This window comes from Macrosteles quadrilineatus, unplaced genomic scaffold (assembly GCF_028750875.1).
Source record: "Macrosteles quadrilineatus isolate MER2022 unplaced genomic scaffold, UCM_ALF_1.0 Scaffold_4__1_contigs__length_99947679, whole genome shotgun sequence".
NCBI lineage: Eukaryota > Metazoa > Arthropoda > Insecta > Hemiptera > Cicadellidae > Macrosteles > Macrosteles quadrilineatus.
The window spans coordinates 16866511-16888428 of NW_026542597.1; the positions used below are offsets into that span (position 1 = coordinate 16866511).

The following is a 21918-nucleotide window of genomic DNA, read 5'->3' on the forward strand; positions in this document are numbered from 1 at the left end:
TATATTTAGAGAGTAGCAGCGTTTTGGTTGGTACAACCATATTAAACATAATCCATTATTGATATAGACACATACAGTCATGAATCAACTGAAGAAAATATTGATGTTTGTTCTGTCCGGGTTGTGCGGAAGGCATTTTCTTTTAATATTGGTTTAATGTTATTTGTCCTTTAAAATTCCACGCAAGTAAAAAAACTCATTACAAAATCTTGTCCTTTGGTATCGAACTCACTAACCTAAATATTACTCAATCTTGTCTAAAATTATATTCAAACGCCATAAACATGAAATACATCAGTGCATGCTTCGGACTTTACTATAGAATAACTTTATTTGCACAGTCAATTCTGATTCAAACTCGTTCTAAATAAAATATCTAAAGTCTAGAACGTCTAAAAAATTTTAAACATTTCTTAGTTCTGAACATTTCTGGAGCCTGGATTGGAGTTGAACTTAAAGCTTACAAATATAAGGATGTGACTATTTAAGTGTGTGCCAGAGGGGTTGCCCTTAAACTTTCACATCTACATCAAATTTATATCAGAAAGGTCACTGATCTTAAATGTGTTGTAAAGTCTCTTAAAATGATTCTGTAAAAGTCTTTGTTCAGTTGTCATTATTTCAGACTTTATGTGCAGGCTACTGATACAGCCCCTGATCTAGTCATTTTATTTTTTTCCGTTTTACTAATGCATATATTCTAAGTAGGCGTGTATTGTGGCTAAAACATCTTAAATCAACCGATTCAAGTGATTTAGGAAGCGAGTGGAATACACTATAACCGGGTTAGGTGATTGAGTTTAACGCTTTAATTTTTTTGTTTCTACCGATTTTTCTAAACTTTCCTTAAGTGGAAGGACGCAGTCTTACATTAATAGTAGGAGATTTTAAAAATTTTCTAGGATTTCACTTATTTTTAGACAAGTGTATATTATTGATCATGTTGTATATATTGCCTGAAGGCTTAATCAAAAGTAGTAATGAAACCAAATGATGATTCAATCCTTAATAATTCGTATTATAACCTGAATTCTTGTTTTCTCCTAATTAAAGTCAGGGAACATATGCATTATTGAGATAATTTTTTTGCAGTGACCATTCAAAAAGTAGAATAACTTTTTGTGTTTTCTTTTTTATAAATATTTTGGGTAGCCAAATACTTCTTCAAAATCATCAAAATCGGATTAGAGGTTTCTGGTTCGAACCAAGCGAAGTCAATCTGGGGCCCAAATGCAATGTGTCAAATAAAATGTCGTCTTCTTGTTACTAGCAGACAAGTAGCAAGAATAGGGATAAACCTTTTCCTTAAAAATAACCATTGGAGTAGAAATAAATAAAAAATAGTTTATTTAAAAGGATTTCTCATGCCTAGTCAAGTCATCAGCAAAGATAAAAATAAAATCTCTATTGTTTCTTATTGATCGTAACACGTTCAACTTATCATGTACCGATTGCATTCCTGTCTTACTATGTCTTAGCTAAAAAAGCTAAGCGATTAATTAAAGCGAATCATTTTCCTGAGCCCAGCTTTGTGCCTCATTTACAAAGCTTTTATTGGTTGTTTGTAGATGGGAACGTACTAAATGACGTTACACCCTTTAACTTCATGATTACTCCAGGAAGCAATCCAATTAATGTAATTAGATTTGCTGAATACATTTCATCCCCGGGAGGGAATGTTCTTTGACTTAGTTAGGTTTGATTTGAATGTTTCTGACAATTTCGCAAATACGTATGGAAAGCATGACGTGCGGTGTGTAAAGGGAACGTAGACATTTCTTGGAAAGCCTATTACAAATGCGTATCGTGGTTCTAACAGGCTGATTTCAATTTCGAAATAGTAATAGATTTGTAAACACCCCCTTTACTGCAAACCTGCACACTTAGCCAATTCCTTGCCTGACATGATTTTTACTCAAATATCTCCTTAGACTTTTCATGTTTAATTCCTTACATTAGGTTAACGAGTACTTAGGTTTGTTGCTACAAGGGGTGTAATAAGTGTGCAAAGTGTTTTTAGTCTAATATTAGTAGCTTGGCATGAAATAAATCAATTTGCCAAATCTGATCTGTAAACAAGCAAACATAGGTCACATATTCCCCATAACGGTAACATGGGAATTTTAAATTTATAAGTGTTATTCATCCGTAACCATTTGACGTACAATAACGCTTCAATATACAAAACTATTTCTTAGAAACTATTTCTAAAAAAAAGTTACCAATGTTACAAAATGTGTCAGGTACAAAAATTTCCATATGTTATGTTATGAGGGTGAAATTGGGGAAAGATGATGTTTACCACGAATAGCCTGTTTCCATTTTCCGATCATGCATGGTTTCCGATAACTTTCGAAAAACCGTAGCTTTGCACGTTCATACAGAATTTCGTCAAAATTATACCACTTTGGTCCGGGTCCGTGGATTATCATGAGACCTACGTCAAAAGGTTATTCCCTATTTGGGATATTTGGTTAAAAAACAGTCATCAAAAATACAATGTTATGTGTGTGCTCTATTGTACACCCTCAAAAGACTAAAAAAATTTACAGTGCTTTTTCAGATCCAAAGTTAAATCCGTTACTTTTTGAGTAAACCTATTTACGTCGTTTCGTTACAAACACGTCATACACTCACACTAAAAAAATAATAATTAAGTACCCTATACAAAACTCCACTGAATAACCCCTTGAAAAATCGCTATTTCGCAAGAGTTTCGATTACATCGTAATAAGTTCTCCGTCTTCATCAGTAAAGTAGAAAGTAAAACATTAATAAGTCCTCTTTCTTCTACCCACGGCTCAGCTAAGTTTTTAATGAGTGGCAATAAAGTTCTCAGGCTGGATTAGTGCGGTAATATTAAAAATTAAAGACATCAAGTTGTATTAGTGTTTTAAAATTTATAATATCTTTATAAACATTTAAAAAGTATATATTCATGCTAAGGATGGACATTTGTTATTGTCGTTTTATTGTCATTTTGTAGTTGTTAAGTGGTAAGAAATTTCTTTGGAAAAATAGTGGATCGACATTGACTGTAAGGTTGACACTAGGTTCAAGACTATCTTTCTTTTGGTACAGTTCGTCTGTTCCTGAGGTTTTTTGTAAGACGACTTATTTTTGTCCTACTTTTGTTAGTATAATATTTTAGATTGTACATAGATACTAATTTTTTAAGTCGATGATTGTTTTATATTCTTTTTAACCATTTATTGTTATTGTTTGAAAAAAAAAGATTTTTTTTATAATCGTCCTTAATTGAGAAATTTATTTACTTCCATGTTTTTCTATCAATACGTGTACCCAAGAATTATATCATTAGAGCTAAATTAACGAATTCGATTTTTTACTCCTTACTGAAAGGAGCTTGTATATATTACTTAGATTAGTTATAAATAATAAGTTTTAGATATTTTCAAATATTAAAATTGTTTACCTCTCACACTAGTTATTTATTGTATACGCCGGTCAACAAATATGTCCGTAGCAGTAGAAACAATTAACACGGACGCACGTCAAATTCATTCAACCAAATTCTCAATGAGTGATTAACTAAACACGTCTGGTCATCATTATTCAAACTGAGTGGTTTTATTTGTCCAAACTAACACATGGAGATCAAACAAATGTTGTTCCGCATGAGAGATTCAGCTTCGTTACTCAGTCCAGTGAGTTTGTACCCACTTTTACAGAATTCATCAAACACAGTTCGACCGTATCGACAACAATGATACCGTCCTGGCGAACCCAGCCCAGCGGGAAATTAAAATCTGGTTTGCCAATTGGACTGTGTCTTCCAATCGGTGGAAATGTTTACTATGAAGAAATATGGAGTAATTGGCTTTCGTTTCTTTGTTTAGGTGCAACAATAAAGTTATCGTAATTGAGAATAGTTTGAGTTGGTTTGATGAGGAGTTGTAGTACTTACGTTAAAACAAGAGGGCCACCGGTCCGATCTTTAGTGAAAACTATAGGTTTTATCACGGTTACTGGAACAGAAATGGCATGGATGATAAATACAAACAAATGGCATTAAAATGATTCTGCAAATTTACAGGAAAATATCTTTATAACAGAGAATGCGTAGATTTTCCCTGCGATACACACGAGCCGAGAAAAACTATTTTAAAGAAACATACTTATCTATCTTACTAATATTATAAATCTGAGAGTTTGTGAGTTTGTGTGTGTGTTTGTTGCTCAATCACGCATAAACTACTGGACGGATTGGGCTGAAATTTGGCATGATGATAGCTCACATTCCCGATTAACATTAAAGCATATTCTTATCTCAAAAATCCTTTCGGGCTCCGCCCCAGTGGCTCTGTAGTTCCCCATGTTAACCTTATGATTATTCATATTTAAAAGGAATTAATGAATCTTAACAGCTGTTTCAATTAAACAAGTTGGTTCTGTTCTATGATGTTCAATAGCATAAAAGTTACAAGGATTACCAACAGGGTGCAGTACTATTATTTTTTTTAGTTTATGACAACAGCTAATTTGCAACCAAACGGTGAGTGAGCGTAGCGAACGAACTTCAACTTGGAGGCGAGTTAGCGTAGCGAACAAGCTAACCTGAAGGCAAGTGAGCGCAGCGAAAGAGCTCCAACCTAAAGGTGAGTGAGCGTAGCGAACGAACTTCAACCAGGACGTGAATGAGCCATGCGAATACTTATGAAGTTAAACGGGGCAAAGCCCGCGGGTACAGCTAGTTGATATATAGATTTAATTTGAACCGTAAAAAACGTCCAATCCAGATGTTGCGGCCAATAATGGAATATGATACGCTATCGTTTTTACATATAAGAAGAAACACAGAATAGAAGTTGGTGGTTATACCTTTTACTCAGAATGGAAAAAGTAAAACTTGTAATAATTGGTGGCATTAGTTATATAATATTCATAATTGTTAATTGTTAAGATTTATACAACCCAAATACTTTTTCGCCAAAGTTTTAAACCCAAACAATAAGTTTAACGAACGATTGAGGAGAATTTACCAACCAATGAGCAGACGAGGTCTGCAGCGGACGTTTTCAACAGCCTCCGGTAAAGTTTCGTTTTATATAATAAGCTTGACGCATTCAATTCTTTCTGATAATCAAAACGTGGCATTATTCACTAAGACGTAATTTTCTAAATTTCACGTTTCAAAGGAACCCACAGTTTTCTGAAAACCTAACGTTTATGTATAGGCCTACGCTGACCTTTTAAACTTTTGTAATAAATCAAAAGCTATTGATTATTCAAATTAATAATACTTTTTTACAATATTTTATCAACTTATGTATGTTAACCTAATTATACAGTAGTTTTATTTATGATTCGCAAAGAGTTATGTATTCAGACTAAACAAATACCCAGAACACGTGTAATTCAATATCACAATTGCATCGATTTTCTAATCAATTTCAGTTTTATAAATTAAACAATCAATTGTGTTACGCAGGTTTTACACACTTTCTTAAAACATTTTGTTGTTTTCAAACAGCTGTGAGTCAGTCTGGAATGAAATCATTTGCAGTATGAAGAGTTTTTTTTGTTTTTTTTTCATGAAGAACAATCAATTAACATATTATCATGCTATGTACACATTGATAAATCAACAAGATGAGTCAAACTGAATTTTACTAATTGTATATTTTACTGTATTAAATTAAGAACTTGTTCTTTTACATAACACAAATATTAGAACAGAAACTACATGGATCAGCATAACAAATATCATAACTGACCCGATAGTAAACACGTTTGTATCATTATTTAAAACTAGTCGTTCTGCCCGTACATACCTCACCATGGGGAGAGAACGCAGAGAAGATGGTGGTTCTTCACCACCTCGTCCAATGCAAAATGCTGGATTATTAAGCTCTTGTTCTTGACGTAAATTAGTTTTATCAATGTCCATGTCACAAGGAAAAGCACTCTACAAACGTGTGTTCTTCCCCAGTTGGGACACATATGCTCCAACATAAGATTCCAAACTCTATGGTTCTTGTGTCACTTAATTATATCTACAACATTTGTCTGCAACATAAATTGCAGTGTTTTATAAGTAAACAATTGAATCATAATTCAAAAGTTTGAACACCATCCCACATTATAAGAATTAACTTCTTGGTGCAATTTACAAATCTGTGGAAGAATCAAAAGGGTCAAGGAAAAGTAAACAAACAAACTAAAACTAAAACTAATCCAACAGCTGGTGTATCTTCAATATTTTAAATGTGATAAAAATACACCTCTTTTAATGGGGTTCCTTTCCTTAGGAGAGGGTTTATCGAAAACTGATATTTTTCGGAGAAGTTTCACATCAAGACCTTTCATTCGAGTAAGCGGGTGATAGGTTTACGGCTTCCATTTTTCTCAAAATTTCAAATCCGTCCTAGCTTTGATATAACTGTCAAAAAAGGCCAAACCATGTGTGAATGTTATTAGTGTAGGATTTGGGCCCAAATTTACATGGTCAAAAAATAATAGGTATTTATTTATACATTTTTGTGAATGGTTTTATAGGGAAGATAAAATAACAATACTGTTAAAATAATTTTGATTATCAAGTCTAGTTGACAAGAGAGTATTTTTTATAGCGTAGAAGATTACAAGTTCCACAAAATTTATTGTGTTGTACATCATAAGTTTAATCATAATTTCTCACATTGATTAGTTCATATTAATTACCTATCATAATGTGGGTTGCAGACATTAGTTATATTATACATTCCAAATATACACTGTTGTTACTAACATTCGGTTCAAGATTCCATGCATTAATATTGTTCCTAGGGTTACAGTTTTACATACAAATTAGTATGCAACATATGATTTACTCGACAAAGCCTGTGTATAAACCATGAAACAGCCTGTGGATATGCATTAACTCAATTGGATCTGAACTTTCCACCAGTAAGTTGTTTCTTGCGCATTAAAACTTTGTTCTGCTAAGATGTTTTACTAACCTCTTAAATTTTAAATAGGGATTATTTCTCTTCAAATATTAAACTATACACGAAATACAATTAATTGGCTAAAGTTACTCCATGGTTTATATTCGAAATAAGAATATATTTTATAGACATAAGATAATTGTCTACTTCTCGTAAAAAACAATTTCGTGCGGTTTTAAAATGATAAAAAAAATAGTGTTAATGAATTCTTAAGTTGCATAAACAACTGTTAGAAGAGGTTTAATTTGTAATGCTTGTAATAATTTCAGGAAACTCTAAGTTTTCTATTTTGCAATATATGTGCCAACAAGACAATAACGAAATCAAACTGGGTTAAGAATTGATTAGAAACACACAAATATTATAAAAATTAAATAATGGAAAACCATAAATATGAGAAATGTCAAACAAATTACACGTCATAGAGGATTTACAAACACCACAAGAACAACCTTAAAACTTAACCAAACCCCATGACAATACAGTTGAATTAAAAAATCATATAGAGTATACTCACAGTTGTAGCGAGAGGAGGAAACCCAATTAAATAGGTATCCAAGATTAATTAAATCTGATTTTTTAAATTATTCTTTCATTTGAGGAAGACGTCATAAATGTTTAAAACTAGATGTAATATAAATATGCAATATAAATTATCCCCAGTTATGTCAGAGTGAAATTGGTCTTCAACAGAAAAATTAAAATAATGTGTTCAAAATTGGTTCGATTAATATATTTATAAATGTATATTTGTAAACAGTAAATCGCCAAAGTAAAGTCAACCTCGACTGAAACAAAGTTGTACGGTTGTACCCAGTCTCTGTTGTCACCGAAACAGAAACACAGGAAATGAATCTTGTAACATCATTCGCTCCAACATTGTCGTTATAATCACGTGTTCTGCCTCTAGCAAATGTTTCTCCAAAATGTTGCTGGAATTAAAACACAATCGACTTTTAATGAGTGCTATACACATGCTGTAAAGCGTAAAGGAAATGTGTTTTTGAATAATACAATTCTAGTGAAATATTTTGTCAATGGACTAATGAATTGGGAAAATAGTTTTTCGTTCTGCTAAATGATTGAATGGAATATGTTAACCTATAAATTATATTAGTGAAATATTAATCAATACATTTTATTAAATTCAGGTAATTGTCTTAGTTATTTTAGTTGAATGACCATTTTTGATTTTGACATAGACATTACATACATTTGGTCCGTTATGTTTTTTGTTTTTTTTTATAGAAAATCTCCTTTTGATTTTTCTTCACCACATACTACAGAGTTTGATTTTTCTTCACCACATACTACAGAGTTTGATTTTTCTTCACCACATACTACAGAGTTTGATTTTTGGGTGAAAATGTCCATTTTGGGTCATGGAAGTAGTAAATTTGTATGACTACACCAGTATGTCTTCTTTAGTAGGCAAAATCTAGTCAGAGATTGTGTCGACAAACGGGGTTTTGTTAGTAAAACTTTTTGAACCTCTAAAACTCAACACAATAATGTATAACATATAAAATAATTAATTTGATTTGTAACCAAAATCGGCCATCTACCATTATAATGCATGATAATGAATCTTCAACCAGGACGTGATTGAGCCATGCGAACGAGCTCATGAAGTTAAACGGGGCAAAGCCCGCGGGTACAGCTAGTCTATATACTATATAAAAGGTATATAGACTAGCTGTATATAGGTATATATAGACTATAGTATATAAAAGGCAAAGCCCTCACTGACTGACTGACTGACTCACTCATCACTAATTCTCCCACTTCCCACTTACCTAGGAGGCTGAAATTTGGTACTCTGATTCTTTAGGCATTAAATAGGAAAACTAAGTGGTTTTTATTCTGATCGGACTCTCGGGCTCCACCCCAGTGGCTCTGGAGTTTCCCATGTTAACCTAACGAGTACTCATATTTAAATGGAATTAATGAATCATAACAGCTGTTTCAATTAAACAAGTTGGTTCTGTTCTATGATGTTCAATAGCATTAAAGTTACAAGGATTACCAACAGAGTGCAGCACTATTATTTTTTTTTTTATATTTGACAACAGCTAATTTGAAACCAAAGGGTGAGTGAGCGTAGCGAACGAGCTAACCTGAAGGCAAGTGAGCGCAGCGAACGAGCTCCAACCGTAAAGGTGGGTGAGCGTAGCGAACGAACTTCAACCAGGACGAGTGAGCGCAGCGAACGAGCTCCAAACCTAAAGTTGAGTGAGCGTAGCGAACGAACTTCAACCAGGACGTGATTGACCCATGCGAACGAGCTCACATATGAAGTTAAACGGGGCAAAGCCCGCGGGTACAGCTAGTAATTCATATAAAAGCCATGTCAGCATGTAGCTATTAAGTTTGTAGATTGTTTCAACAATTTAATTTATACTCAGTGTAAAATTCTCTGTTGAAAAGTAAAGAATGAGCTCTTGAACATTCCCCTTACCCTGTGTTACATTATGTAGTCCGTCTTGCAGTAAACTGACCGCTTGTAATGGGAAATTAATTCACTGAAACACTCAACTTACTCAGAACTGTGCGTGTGGCGAATAAATAATACTGCCGGAATTCGGAGAAGACTACGAAATTACTGTAATATACATTTCGTAGTTATAAGTTACCTTCCAGGCATGTTCCTGCTGTGTTTATCTACATATGTACATATCTACATATCTACATGTACATCTACATGTACATGTACATCTATGTACATATCAACATCTGTAGAATGCGAGCTAGGGGTTGACACGGTAATCAAAAATCGTCTTACTTAACAAATATTGTACTTAACAACAACTTTTTAAATTTATCTTCTATCAATGCTCATGGACATTGCGAACACACTTTTCACTGAATGTAAAATAATGTGAAGCTAGTTTGAAGCTTATTCGATTTGTTGCTGAATTTCGAATCACTTGCTACGAATCCTTCAACATCCATCTTTTAATCCACACTCAGATAAGGCTAAAATGTGCTCTGCTATTCCAATCCGAACTTTTTTGGTAAAATTTGCCTTAATTGCTTCCCTGTTTATGTTTTAATATAACTTACACAGTACACAATATAATACAATACAATAAATCCTGAGTTCATTTATACAATGTACACGAAAAAGAAAAAACTCATAAGTATTTTAACAAGCTCAGTTGTGGGATTAAATCCAAGCTAAAAATTTTAGCTATTTAATAAGCTTTTGTAAAAAACTGTGAGATAATGCTTTGGATCAACCTAACGGCTCCCAGGTTGGTGATAACACTGGCCGTTACAACCCACACTGACCGTCTGCTGTGGAGTAAAAGTGGTGTAAAAAGTGATGTAAAATGTAATTTAGACGTTTTAGGCTTTTACAATACCTAAAATACACATGAGTATGAAATTGTTCTGGCAGTAACACAATAATTTACAATAATAACATGTACAATAATTTCGGACGCATCATTTACGAAAATTATTGATGTCATACCGAGGAGGTTGTGGCGTAGCGACGAAAAGGCACTTTAGACATAATATAATATGTTTGACGTGTTTAGAGCAGTAAGCTGTTGAAAGTATTATATTTGTTTGACAGTCATGAACGTAATATCTTCCATATTCCACTGAAACTCATAGTATTTACATAATTGGCTTTATAAACTTGTATTAAGGCAAACTGTTTTTTATACTGACAATTGTTGTTTTGAATTCATATAATAGAATATATTTAATTCCTTTCTATGAGTCATTCAATATTTACTATACACACTTATTGCCTTACGTAGGGTAGATTGAAATTATGTGGTTGAAATTGCATCAAACATGCCATATGTTTTACTACTCATTTTGTAATACAGGAATCTTGCCTCTGTTTCAGATTTGAAAAATCGCCGAACTGGACATGTAAGTAATTTTAGGCAATAATTTTATAATAGTAAAACAAAATCCAAAACAAGAATAAAAATGCGAATATAAAAGTCCACAAAGAAAAATGTAAATACAAGATCAGTATCGAAAACAACAGTTTGTACAATCTCTGTATTTTGCACACTTCAAGATGGCAACCCTTAGGTCACTTGATAGTTGTGCTTTGAACAATGAATTAGTATTTTAAACATCGCACGTTGACATTTATTTGAATGGAGTCTTTTGATGTTTTTGAGAGGAGCGGACTTATTAGTAATTGTATTCCTACTTAAATATTTGGAAGGCAGTGGAGTAACAAATGTTGAAAATGTTATGTGTAACTGGTCTACACAATCTAATATAGACTACAGTATTACGTCCGCTGTTTAAACACCATTTATAAATTTTAAAGTGCTTTTAAACAAGTAGACAACAGAACATTCCTGAATTTCAGTATTAAAGTAAAAAATACTTTTGTGTGTAAATACTCCATTATACAGGGTGAATTTTAAATGAGTTCCCCCCCCCTACTTTTTTCTACATTTCTTAAGATATCATCTCCGGACCACGACAGATCATTGTTGAGTAGTAAGTACTTTATTTTGACTGGGTATACATTTTTGGCCGCCATCTTGGATCCGCCATATTGGATACAAAGTTTTTTTTTCAAATGTAAAGGTAGGGTTGTGACCCATCATTTCAAACTAGAATTTTACGCTGATTACAATGCCGCAATGAGTTTTTAAAAATCTTGATCCGTTCTAAAGTTATGAGGACTTATTATAACTTTATTTTTAGCCAATTTTAACATTGTGCATTAAAAAAATAAGACCATAATCTGAAAATAGTGCTAGATAAAGATAAGTATACACCACCATTCATTGTTGACATATTTTTACTTGGTTATGACGGATGTCGTTTTTTCAGCCACCATCTTGGATCCGCCATTTTGAAATGTGATCAATTAATTTAAATATGAAGGTGGTGTTGTGACCCATCATTTTGAACTACTTTTTTATACTGGACTTAATGCCGCAATCCGTTTTTGGTTATCAAGCTTTCTTGATGAAATATTAAAATACTCTTATTTAAAATTTCAATATTTCAAAATCAAAAGATGCAAATGAAAAACGAATTGCGGCGTTGAGTTCAGCATAAAAAAGTAGCACAAAATGATGGGTCACAACACCACCTTCATATTTAAATTAATTGATCACATTTCAAAATGGCGGATCCAAGATGGCGGCTGAAAAAACGACATCCGTCATAACCAAGTAAAAATATGTCAACAATGAATGGTGGTGTATACTTATCTTTATCTAGCACTATTATGAGATTATGGTCTTATTTTTTTAATGCACAATGTTAAAATTGGCTAAAAATAAAGTTATAAAATGTCCTCATAACTTTAGAACGGATCAAGATTTTTAAAAACTAATTGCGGCATTGTAATCAGCATAAAATTCTAGTTTGAAATGATGGGTCACAACCCTACCTTTACATTTGAAAAAAAACTTTGTATCCAATATGGCGGATCCAAGATGGCGGCCAAAAATGTATACCCAGTCAAAATGAAGTACTTACTACTCAACAATGATCTGACGTGGTCCAGAGATGATATCTTAAGAAGTGTGGAAAAAAGTAGGGGGGGAACTCATTTAAAATTCACCCTGTATAATATTTAGCTATACACTTTTTCCTATAACTTTTACATTACATTTCCGTACTATTTTTAAAAAGCCCCTACAATCCTCAGCGGTAATAAGGATATGTAGCATAGTACATTATAAGAAAATTACTAAAGTTATGGTATTTTTCCAGTCAATAACATAAATCCTCAAATATTACGTTAATAGTTCTAATTGTTGACACTAATGTACAGTGTTCCTAATTGCAAAACCTTTCTTAGTCCCCAAATTGTTCAATGACACAGTTTTACTTATTATTTCCATAAGTCAATGTGATTACCTTTTGTGAAAGATTTTCTTGTGATCAAAGAAGTTTGAGTACATTTATGTGAATGTAAATATCCTGTGCCGTTTGTGTTATTCTATTATGTGTCCGAGGAATTATGACGAATATTGACAATGCGCTGCATTTAAACTGTCTACGCTGTTGATCATGAATTTATCGAGTTCGTAGCATACGCGATTAATACCTCCGCCGCAGCAAACATTCGACTAAGCGGATCTCCTTTAGATTGGAATTTTACCAAAATACTTCCTTTAAAATGTCAGATTACCCATTTAAATAACAATAGAATTAACGAGTATTTAGGTTTGCTGCTAAATAGTTATTTGTGCAACTAGTGAGAAAAGTGAGCAATTGACTCACTCGAGAGAAATCCTTACTCACGAGCCGTAGGCGAGTGAGGAATGGTTTCTCGAGTGAGGCAATTGTACTTTGAACTCGAGTTGCACATTATACTTTTCCTACAGTTACCATAAAACAAATAAATTTGTGAAGAAACATAACCTATTTTTACACAGAAGTGAACTTTTAACATAACATTTAATGCGAAGTGACAAATACAACAGTACAACAGCTGACCAGCTGATTTACAGTCAGTGCTGCCAACGTATTTCGCGCGCATACGACGTTGACTGCATGTTACGCGCTCACTATTTCGTGCCTTCACGATGCAAATCTGGAGTGAGACAAAGTAATTAGAGTGAGACAATGTTAACATTGTCTCACTGATGAGCGAATTGGCCACTTTGCTTTCTCAAATCAGTGAGAGAACATGTACATTGTTAGGTAACTGTAGGAAAAAAAACATGTTATGTTTAAAAGTGTTATTTCGGCCAAATAGGGGACAGGATTAATTAAATAAATTTGCTAACATGTATGCATAAACAAGTAAACTGCAACCGTTTTCCTTTCCTCCATGGAATAGCATGGACATTTTAAATTTTCAGTTTTATGACATTTGCTCCGTAACACCGTAACACTTAATCGTACAACTACGCTTTAATATAGGTACCAAATTATTTTCTTTTCAGCTCTACAAAGTACAGGGTGATTCAAAAAGGACTTTACAACTTAAAAAATTCATATAAATCTCATTAAACAAGGTACAGAGCTGGTTTTGGTGTTGTTTTAAAGGAAAACACTTCAAGTTTTTTTACCTTAAACTAAATATGTTCTATGTGACTTCTGTTGGATTTGGGGAAAATCATTATTTAAGTATGAAAAAATAGTGAAATCGTAAAAAATTTGAGAGAAATTTACAAAACTTTGAAAGTAGGGCTTTTTTTGACGTGGAAGGAGTGCGATACACCCACTTCTAGATGTGCTAGAGAGTTGAAATTTCGCACACTTGTAGTTCTTGGTCCCAAACCACCCATAAAATTCCAAAAAGTCGCATTTTCAAATTTTAACCCCCCCCCCCCAAAAGTTCAAAATGGCGGACCTCTGAAAACGACAAAACACGGTTTTTTCAAACGGCTATAGCTTGAAAACGGTAAGAGCTAGAAAAGATTTGAGGGAAAAACGGAGGTTCGGAATTTAATTTCCTACAAGACACTAATTAGGCGTTTTTCGAACATCACACTCCTTCACCATCAAAAAATGCCCTACTTTCAACATTTTGTAAATTTTATCAAATCTTTTACGGGTTTCACTATTTTTTCATACCTAAATAATTATTTTCCCCAAATCCAACGGAAGTCACATAGAATATCTTTAGTTTAAGGTAAAAAAACTTGAAGTGTTTTCCTTTAAAAGAACACCAAAACCAGCTCTGCACCTTGTTTAATAATATTTATATTAATTTTAAAAGTTGTAAAGTCCTTTTTGAATCACCCTGTACATCGGTCAGAAATTGGGGGTTGAAAATGGGGAAAAAGTATTTTATCCCATAAAACATCGTTCCCATTGTCCGATCATGCTGATTCGCGGACTCGTTTGAATCATTGTAGGTGTACATTTGTGCCAAATTTCATTAAGTTATCGCCCTGACAGCACTTAGGCTACAAAAATTTAAACTTAATAAAAGTGTACTCACAAAAAATGTGTTTAAATATGAAAATAGTAACCATATTCACTATCATTTCCAAAATACATATACATTGAATTTATGGTAATTTTGGCTTCTAGAGACATTAAAATTAAAAAAATTAATCATTTTGATGTCCCTATAAGCCAAAATCACCATAAATTCAAATCTGTCCCAGGTCTAGGTGTTACCACGAGACCTATAAGGAAAATCTGCTAAAAGACAATGTTATTTTCTTTAAACTCGTCCATTTGATTATCAAGGGATCAAACCATTTTAAAACTGCTTACGAACAATGCGCATAGAATAATTAAAATGTTAAACTGTGAAATGTATCTGATCCATGTTATCAGTGTGTTCCGCCTTGTTGACCCTGATATCTAGACATATCTGTTTACACACCTTCACTCAACTGTTCCGAGGCTTTTACCCTGATTAAAGTTTTGCACCCAATACAACAGAATACTACTCCCTCCATTACCTGCTCAAAGCACGATAAGGAAAAGGGGTGTTTTGTAGCTAGTCAGGAAGTTACTACTTTGTTGCGCAGTCTTTAAACTGTCTCTCCCAATACATAGTATAGGGAGAGAAAATTTTTTTAACAGGTTTTTTCATCAAAATTTTCGTTTGAGTTTTTGGTGGAAATATCCGTTTTGAGGAAGGTGGTTTTAAACAACAATATTTATTAAAGAACAATATTTATAAAATATTAGTGCGTTATGTCCTTCAAACTAAACAAATTGGTACTAGTAGCCCGGTCAATAAAGACTAAAAACAGGCTCTATGCATGATAGGATTTGTAGTACGTATATAGACAAACATAACAAAAAAAGGAAACAATTTTTGGACGAACAACAACTGAGATATGCGCGTTATAGCGAAAGCTTGCAAATGGCAGGTTGGGGAAAAGGGGTAAAGGGGAAAAAAGGTATAACAGTGGGGACTTTTGCGAAAATGTACCTCTTATCATGGTCTATCATCAGGGGAAATCCAGTTTTCCCTATTAGTTGTGAATAAACCCCTTAATTGACTGGGCTCTGGCCCCGTTACAGTGAAAATTACCGTTCAAAAGTTATTGAAAGTATTGAAACTAAAGTAAATTCACCCATAAAATTCGGGGTTTTTGACAAGCTAACGGGAGAAAGTGTGTGCCAGTTAGTTGATACCGTTTATTTATTGAAGGTCAGGCTAATTTCCATAGGATTGCAACGCTCCTATTCCGCTTTGTGAATCCTCATTGCAGAAGCTCAATCTTCATAAAATCCCAGATACTTCATGAGCCCTGACATTTTCTTTATTATTCCCTGGCCATTCCCTTAATCTCCCTAAGGGATCCTAAGGGATCTCCTGCACCCAACGGAATCTTGATAATAGGAAATTGAAATGAAATTAAACATTCTTTGTTAAAGCTACTACAGCACTATTTAAAGGTGTAAATAAAAAGGACAGAACGCACGGCATACCAAACACAGCCCCAATTTCATACAAGTATTATCCTCGTAAAATAAACTGCGTAAATGCAAATTTCGTTTCAGCTTCAATTGATTTGTCCATGTTTAAGACTGCAAAATAAATAACTTGCCCATTTCTAAGCTTATCTTATTGAAATTAAATATTGGAAAGCTTAGAATACGCATTAGCTTCACATTAATGTAAACCTATGATTTAATTCGATTATCAAACCACGCAATAGAGTAGAGCAGCACGCCACGCCAACAATATGTAAATGAAATACGCGTCGGCTTTAGATTGTGAATTAAATGAAAATGCAAAACGGTCTAAATATATGATGCATTATCATTTGATATTTTTGCATATTTCAAACTTTGATACAACCTAGTAACGAACACAAACATTTCCTTTCACGAATTTCAAAAATGTGTTTTATTGGTAGTTATATAAAAGAAAATAAATATGGATGAAAAGTGGATTGAATTAACGTTGAATTCAAACGAGGACAGTGTCCTTTTATGTTTGAAAAGGTGTCACATTGCATATGAATGATTGTTGGTTGTTTTCATATTAAAATACTGAAATAATACTTTGAAAGTTCTGGTTTCACGTGTGTAGTTTGAGTATGTGGACATTTGCTTAAAAATAGACTAGAGGTCGTCCAGTGGTCGAAAACTCGACCAAAGATATGTAACGTGCAGACTTCTCTATTTTCACCCAACGCAGTAAATAAAACATATGATTAGAATTTCTTCAATTTGTTTTCATTTTCTGGGTATATTTCGTTGTTATTTTGTCACCAAAATGGCAACCCACAAGGCCCATGTTTTTTAAATTAATTTTTTGTGCTTATTTTTTAATTTATAAAGGGATTCTGCACATCTACAGGAAAAAATATTTCTAAACACTATGTGTAGATTTTCCCTGTGATGCATACGAGTTGAGACAAAAGGTTTTCAAGAAACATGCTTGCCTATTAATGTATAGAGATGTATTTTGTTTGCATTTCTACAGCCCATAATAAAGTATTTTGTTGCAATTTTAATAGCTATATCCATACATAAAGGTGATCACAAAAAAACTCTTTTACCAACTATTTATCTATTTAAAATTAAAATTTATATGGCACGGTTATTTTAAAATTCTCCATGCATTGATGTTAGAATAAAACTTTAGGGTTGTTTTTTAATGCTTGTAAATATGATAACACATTTTAAAATATATGGTTAATAATACTCTATTTTGTTTCAGATTTAAAGATTTCCCGACCTGGACACGTAAGTATATATACTAACCTATATGTAACTATATCCTACTAACCTATATAGTCAAGTCAAACTAACTATGTAACCAACTGTGTATACTAACTACAGTACTATTAGTATAATACAGGGTGTCCCGGAACTCTCTACCAATATTTTAGGGCATTGATCCTGGGTAAGAAACGTACCTAAATATCATATTTAAATTGTCCGGAAGTCCTTAGTTACTCACACAGCCGCCATTTTGTTTTTTTTCAGTTATTAATTTTTTTTCTAAAGAATGGTTAAACATACGAAATGGAAACTTTGCACAAACATTTATGACAAGTAGACAAAACTACAAAAAAATAATGACGATTTTTCAAATTCATAAAACAAAATGGCGGCATTTAAAATTTTCTTTCTTAAATAACTCAAAAACCATTGATTTTACAAAAATTTTAAATGGCCGCCATTTTGTTTTATGAATTTGAAAAATCGTCATAATGTTTTTGTAGCTTTGTCTAGCTGTCATAAATGTTTGTGCAAAGTTTCCATTTCATATCTTTAACCATTCTTTAGAAAAAACATTAATAACTGAAAAAAACAAAATGGTGGCTGTATGAGTAACTAAGGACTTCCGCACAGTTTAAATATAATATTTATTTATGTTTCTTACCCAGGAGCAATGCCCTAAAATATTGGTAGAGAGTTCCGGGACACCCTGTATATTAACGACGCACATACTATTCAAACGTACAATCTAATTTATATGTAGTTTTTTCCAAATTCTATGATTAAATTAAATTACTCCATGTCAACATTTTTAGATGGTCACTAATTAAAATTATATTATAAAAATATTACTTGGTGTAGCAAACTGTATTGAAAATATTTTATTCCATTTAAAATAAATCCCACGAATAAGCTTAAAACAAGAAGCATTTCTGAAAACTTTCGTATCCACCCAATTTAAACTGCACAAGTTTTATTTTTACTGATACACTCATTTTACACAAATATTTTTACACAAAACCTATTCTTACAAAAGTACACAAAGTCCATTTCCTATACATGAATTTTCAACGAACTCGCACTTAAAACAAAGTACTATTTTTGCTGATTAGCAAAACTGGGCTGTTGGTTTATTGGTCAGGCCATAAAACGTATGTGCCGACTACCTGGTTGGTTAAATCAACCAATGGGAATTTGGTAAGGCCAAGGCTTTGTATTAATGCCATAATGCCATTTTGCATATAAAAAATTGACCATCAATATCAAATAATAAAGGAGATATCACCAAGACGATGACAACTTCCTCTGTATTAGAGGACTTCCTTCATATTAGAGGACTTCATCTGTATTTGAGGACATCCTCTATATAGAGGACATCCTCCATATTAGAGGCCTTCCTCCATATTTGAGGACTCCCTCTATATAGAGGGCATCCTCTATATTAGAGGCCTTCCTCTATATTACAGAACTTCCTCTATATTAGAGGCCTTCCTCCATATTTGAGGGCTCCCTCTATATAGAGGACATCCTCTATATTAGAGGCCTTCCTCTATATTACAGAACTTCCTCTATATTAGAGAACTTCCTCTATATTACAGAACTTCCTCCATATTTGAGGGCTCCCTCTATATAGAGGACATCCTCTATATTAGAGGCCTTCCTCTATATTACAGAACTTCCTCTATATTAGAGGCCTTCCTCCATATTTGAGGGCTCCCTCTATATAGAGGACATCCTCTATATTAGAGGCCTTCCTCTATATTACAGAACTTCCTCTATATTAGAGAACTTCTTCTATATTACAGAACTTCCTCCATATTAGAGGCCTTCCTCCATATTTGAGGGCTCCCTCTATATAGAGGACATCCTCTATATTAGAGGACATCCTCTATATTAGAGGCCTTCCTCTATATTAGAGGCCTTCCTCTATATTAGAGGCCTTCCTCTATATTACAGAACTTCCTCTATATTAGAGAACTTCCTCTATATTACAGAACTTCCTCCATATTAGAGGCCTTCCTCCATATTTGAGGACTCCCTCTATATAGAGGACATCCTCTATATTAGAGGCCTTCCTCTATATTACAGAACTTCCTCTATATTAGAGGCCTTCCTCCATATTTGAGGGCTCCCTCTATATAGAGGACATCCTCTATATTAGAGGCCTTCCTCCATATTTGAGGGCTCCCTCTATATAGAGGACATCCTCTATATTAGAGGCCTTCCTCTATATTACAGAACTTCCTCTATATTAGAGAACTTCCTCTATATTACAGAACTTCCTCCATATTAGAGGCCTTCCTCCATATTTGAGGACTCCATCTATATAGAGGACATTCTCTATATTACAGAACTTCCTCCATATTAGAGGACTTCCTCTATATTACAGAACTTCCTCCATATTTGAGGACTTCCTCTATATTAGAGGACTTCCTCTATATTACAGAACTTCCTCCGTATTTGAGGACTTCCTCTATATTGTAGGAGATCCTCTATATTGGAGAACTTTCTCTGTATTCGAGAACTCCTTTTGTATAAGAGAACTTATAAAAGCAACGGATATTTCTTACAATAATAATCCTATCGCGATATTTCCAAGCGTTAAATGTCTTTCACGTCACTTGAACTAGTTTGTCAGATGTTATAAAAAACAAAGTGACAACTTAACAAAAGTTTTAAGATTTTAAAGAACCAAGTTGGATAGACCCTTACAATCACGTAAACTCTACGATGGTTCAACGGAGCAATTGAAACGAAGTTGGACAAGAGTCCTGAGTTGGCTGTACTAGTCTAATATTTGCCGTTTACTTAGTTTAAGTGGAAAGTTATCTTTGTTTATCGGACAGTAAACCCTTTGGACGTTTGATTTAAGAAACCAGCAAGTTTTTTGAATAGGGGGAGTTTCAATTACTCTATGTCGTTGTATACATTGTAACGACGAATTATGAAAAATTTGTGAGTGTTTCTAGCCTGCGTCACAGTGTTAATCTTTAATGTATTTACTTTAGAAAAAATTGAGGACGAATTTCAAAGATTGAGAAAAGCACAGCTCCTCACAGGACTGATTATTTTCCCCCTAGAGACTAATTCAGCACCGAAACTCGTGGGTTTTCCGTTTTTGCTGCAGTATAACAAAATAATTCAAATAAACTATGCTTCCATCACTGCTACTCCACTATCATCATTTTAATCGTGTAATTATAATATAAGTTATTGAATTAACCAAGTGTTCTGCCATTTGACGATCATTGGATCATTGTTCAGTTAGAACCTAATTTACAACTAACAATGTCTGACATCACCAAAGCGTCCTTTCAGGTGTTGCATTGTTCATTTGACGGAAGACGTCACCAACAATGGAGTTAGATAGGTCTAGTTTACATTGTTACCAACAGTGTTGTCATTGTAAGATATCTTGTCAGTCAACACGTTATTGTCCTATCTTGATCTGTCAAATGCGACAGAGGTACTTTCAACAACCACTTTTACTGTTTGAAACAAGTAATTTAGGTAAACGAGCACTTAGGTTTGCTGCTATGAGGAAGGGAAACGTGTTTTTACCAAATGTAATAGTTCATGATTAAATCAATAAATTTTTCAAATTTGGTCAAAATATATCCATAAGCAAATTATAGCAGTTTTCTTTTTCTCAATAAGAATAAGATAAGAAATTAAAGTGTATATTCTTTTGAAATTATCTCCGTAACCTTTAATTGTACAACAGTACTTTAGTATACTAAATTATTTGTTTTTTAAGCTCTACATGATGGTGGCAATGACAATTGGGTATTATTATGTTTAAAAGGTAAAAACTTGAAAAAACTGTTTTTGATAACTTTTAAACCACCAAAGCACCCTATTCATATCACCTGATCTTGCTGATTCGACAACTCAATCAAGTTTATCCAGCTCTGCTAATATGCTCACACACACATACATGCTACAATTGTAAAACATATATACACAATTTAAACTAATAGCCTAGTCTTTATGGCCTCAGGGGACACCAAATTGAAAAGGTTACAGTAATACCTCATTTTCTGTAGTGAAATCTTCTAAAACAATCGAAAAACAATTTGTTGATACCTATGTCTATCTGCAAAATAAAAAAATACATAATCTAAGTCATTTCCGTATAAACTCACTTAAGATGCTCTTTATATTCAGAAAACTTCTCCAATTTTCATGTAAGAAGTTGTAAATGATACAAGTTCTGGAAGGAATCTACAAAACACCATCACAAGCTAAGTTTGCCGCTAACCCTTTGGGTTACATTACACTTCGTTAACAACGTTTTTAGTAACAGAACTTATTTCCCACGCATATTCCTCATGTGTGTCAAATATAGTAGCATGTTACTGTACTTACTTTC

The 21918-nt window shown here is 33.3% G+C and overlaps 1 protein-coding gene across 1 annotated transcript in view; it reads left to right on the forward strand.

Annotated features, from left to right (window-relative positions):
- Positions 1-21918, forward strand: part of LOC128991546 (diacylglycerol kinase eta-like) — a 139608-nt gene that overhangs the window by 54868 nt on the left and 62822 nt on the right. The window contains exons 4-5 of the mRNA XM_054414529.1: positions 10813-10838; positions 17542-17567. The gene's annotated coding sequence lies outside the window, so the exon portion shown is untranslated. The remainder of the gene's footprint in view (positions 1-10812; positions 10839-17541; positions 17568-21918) is intronic.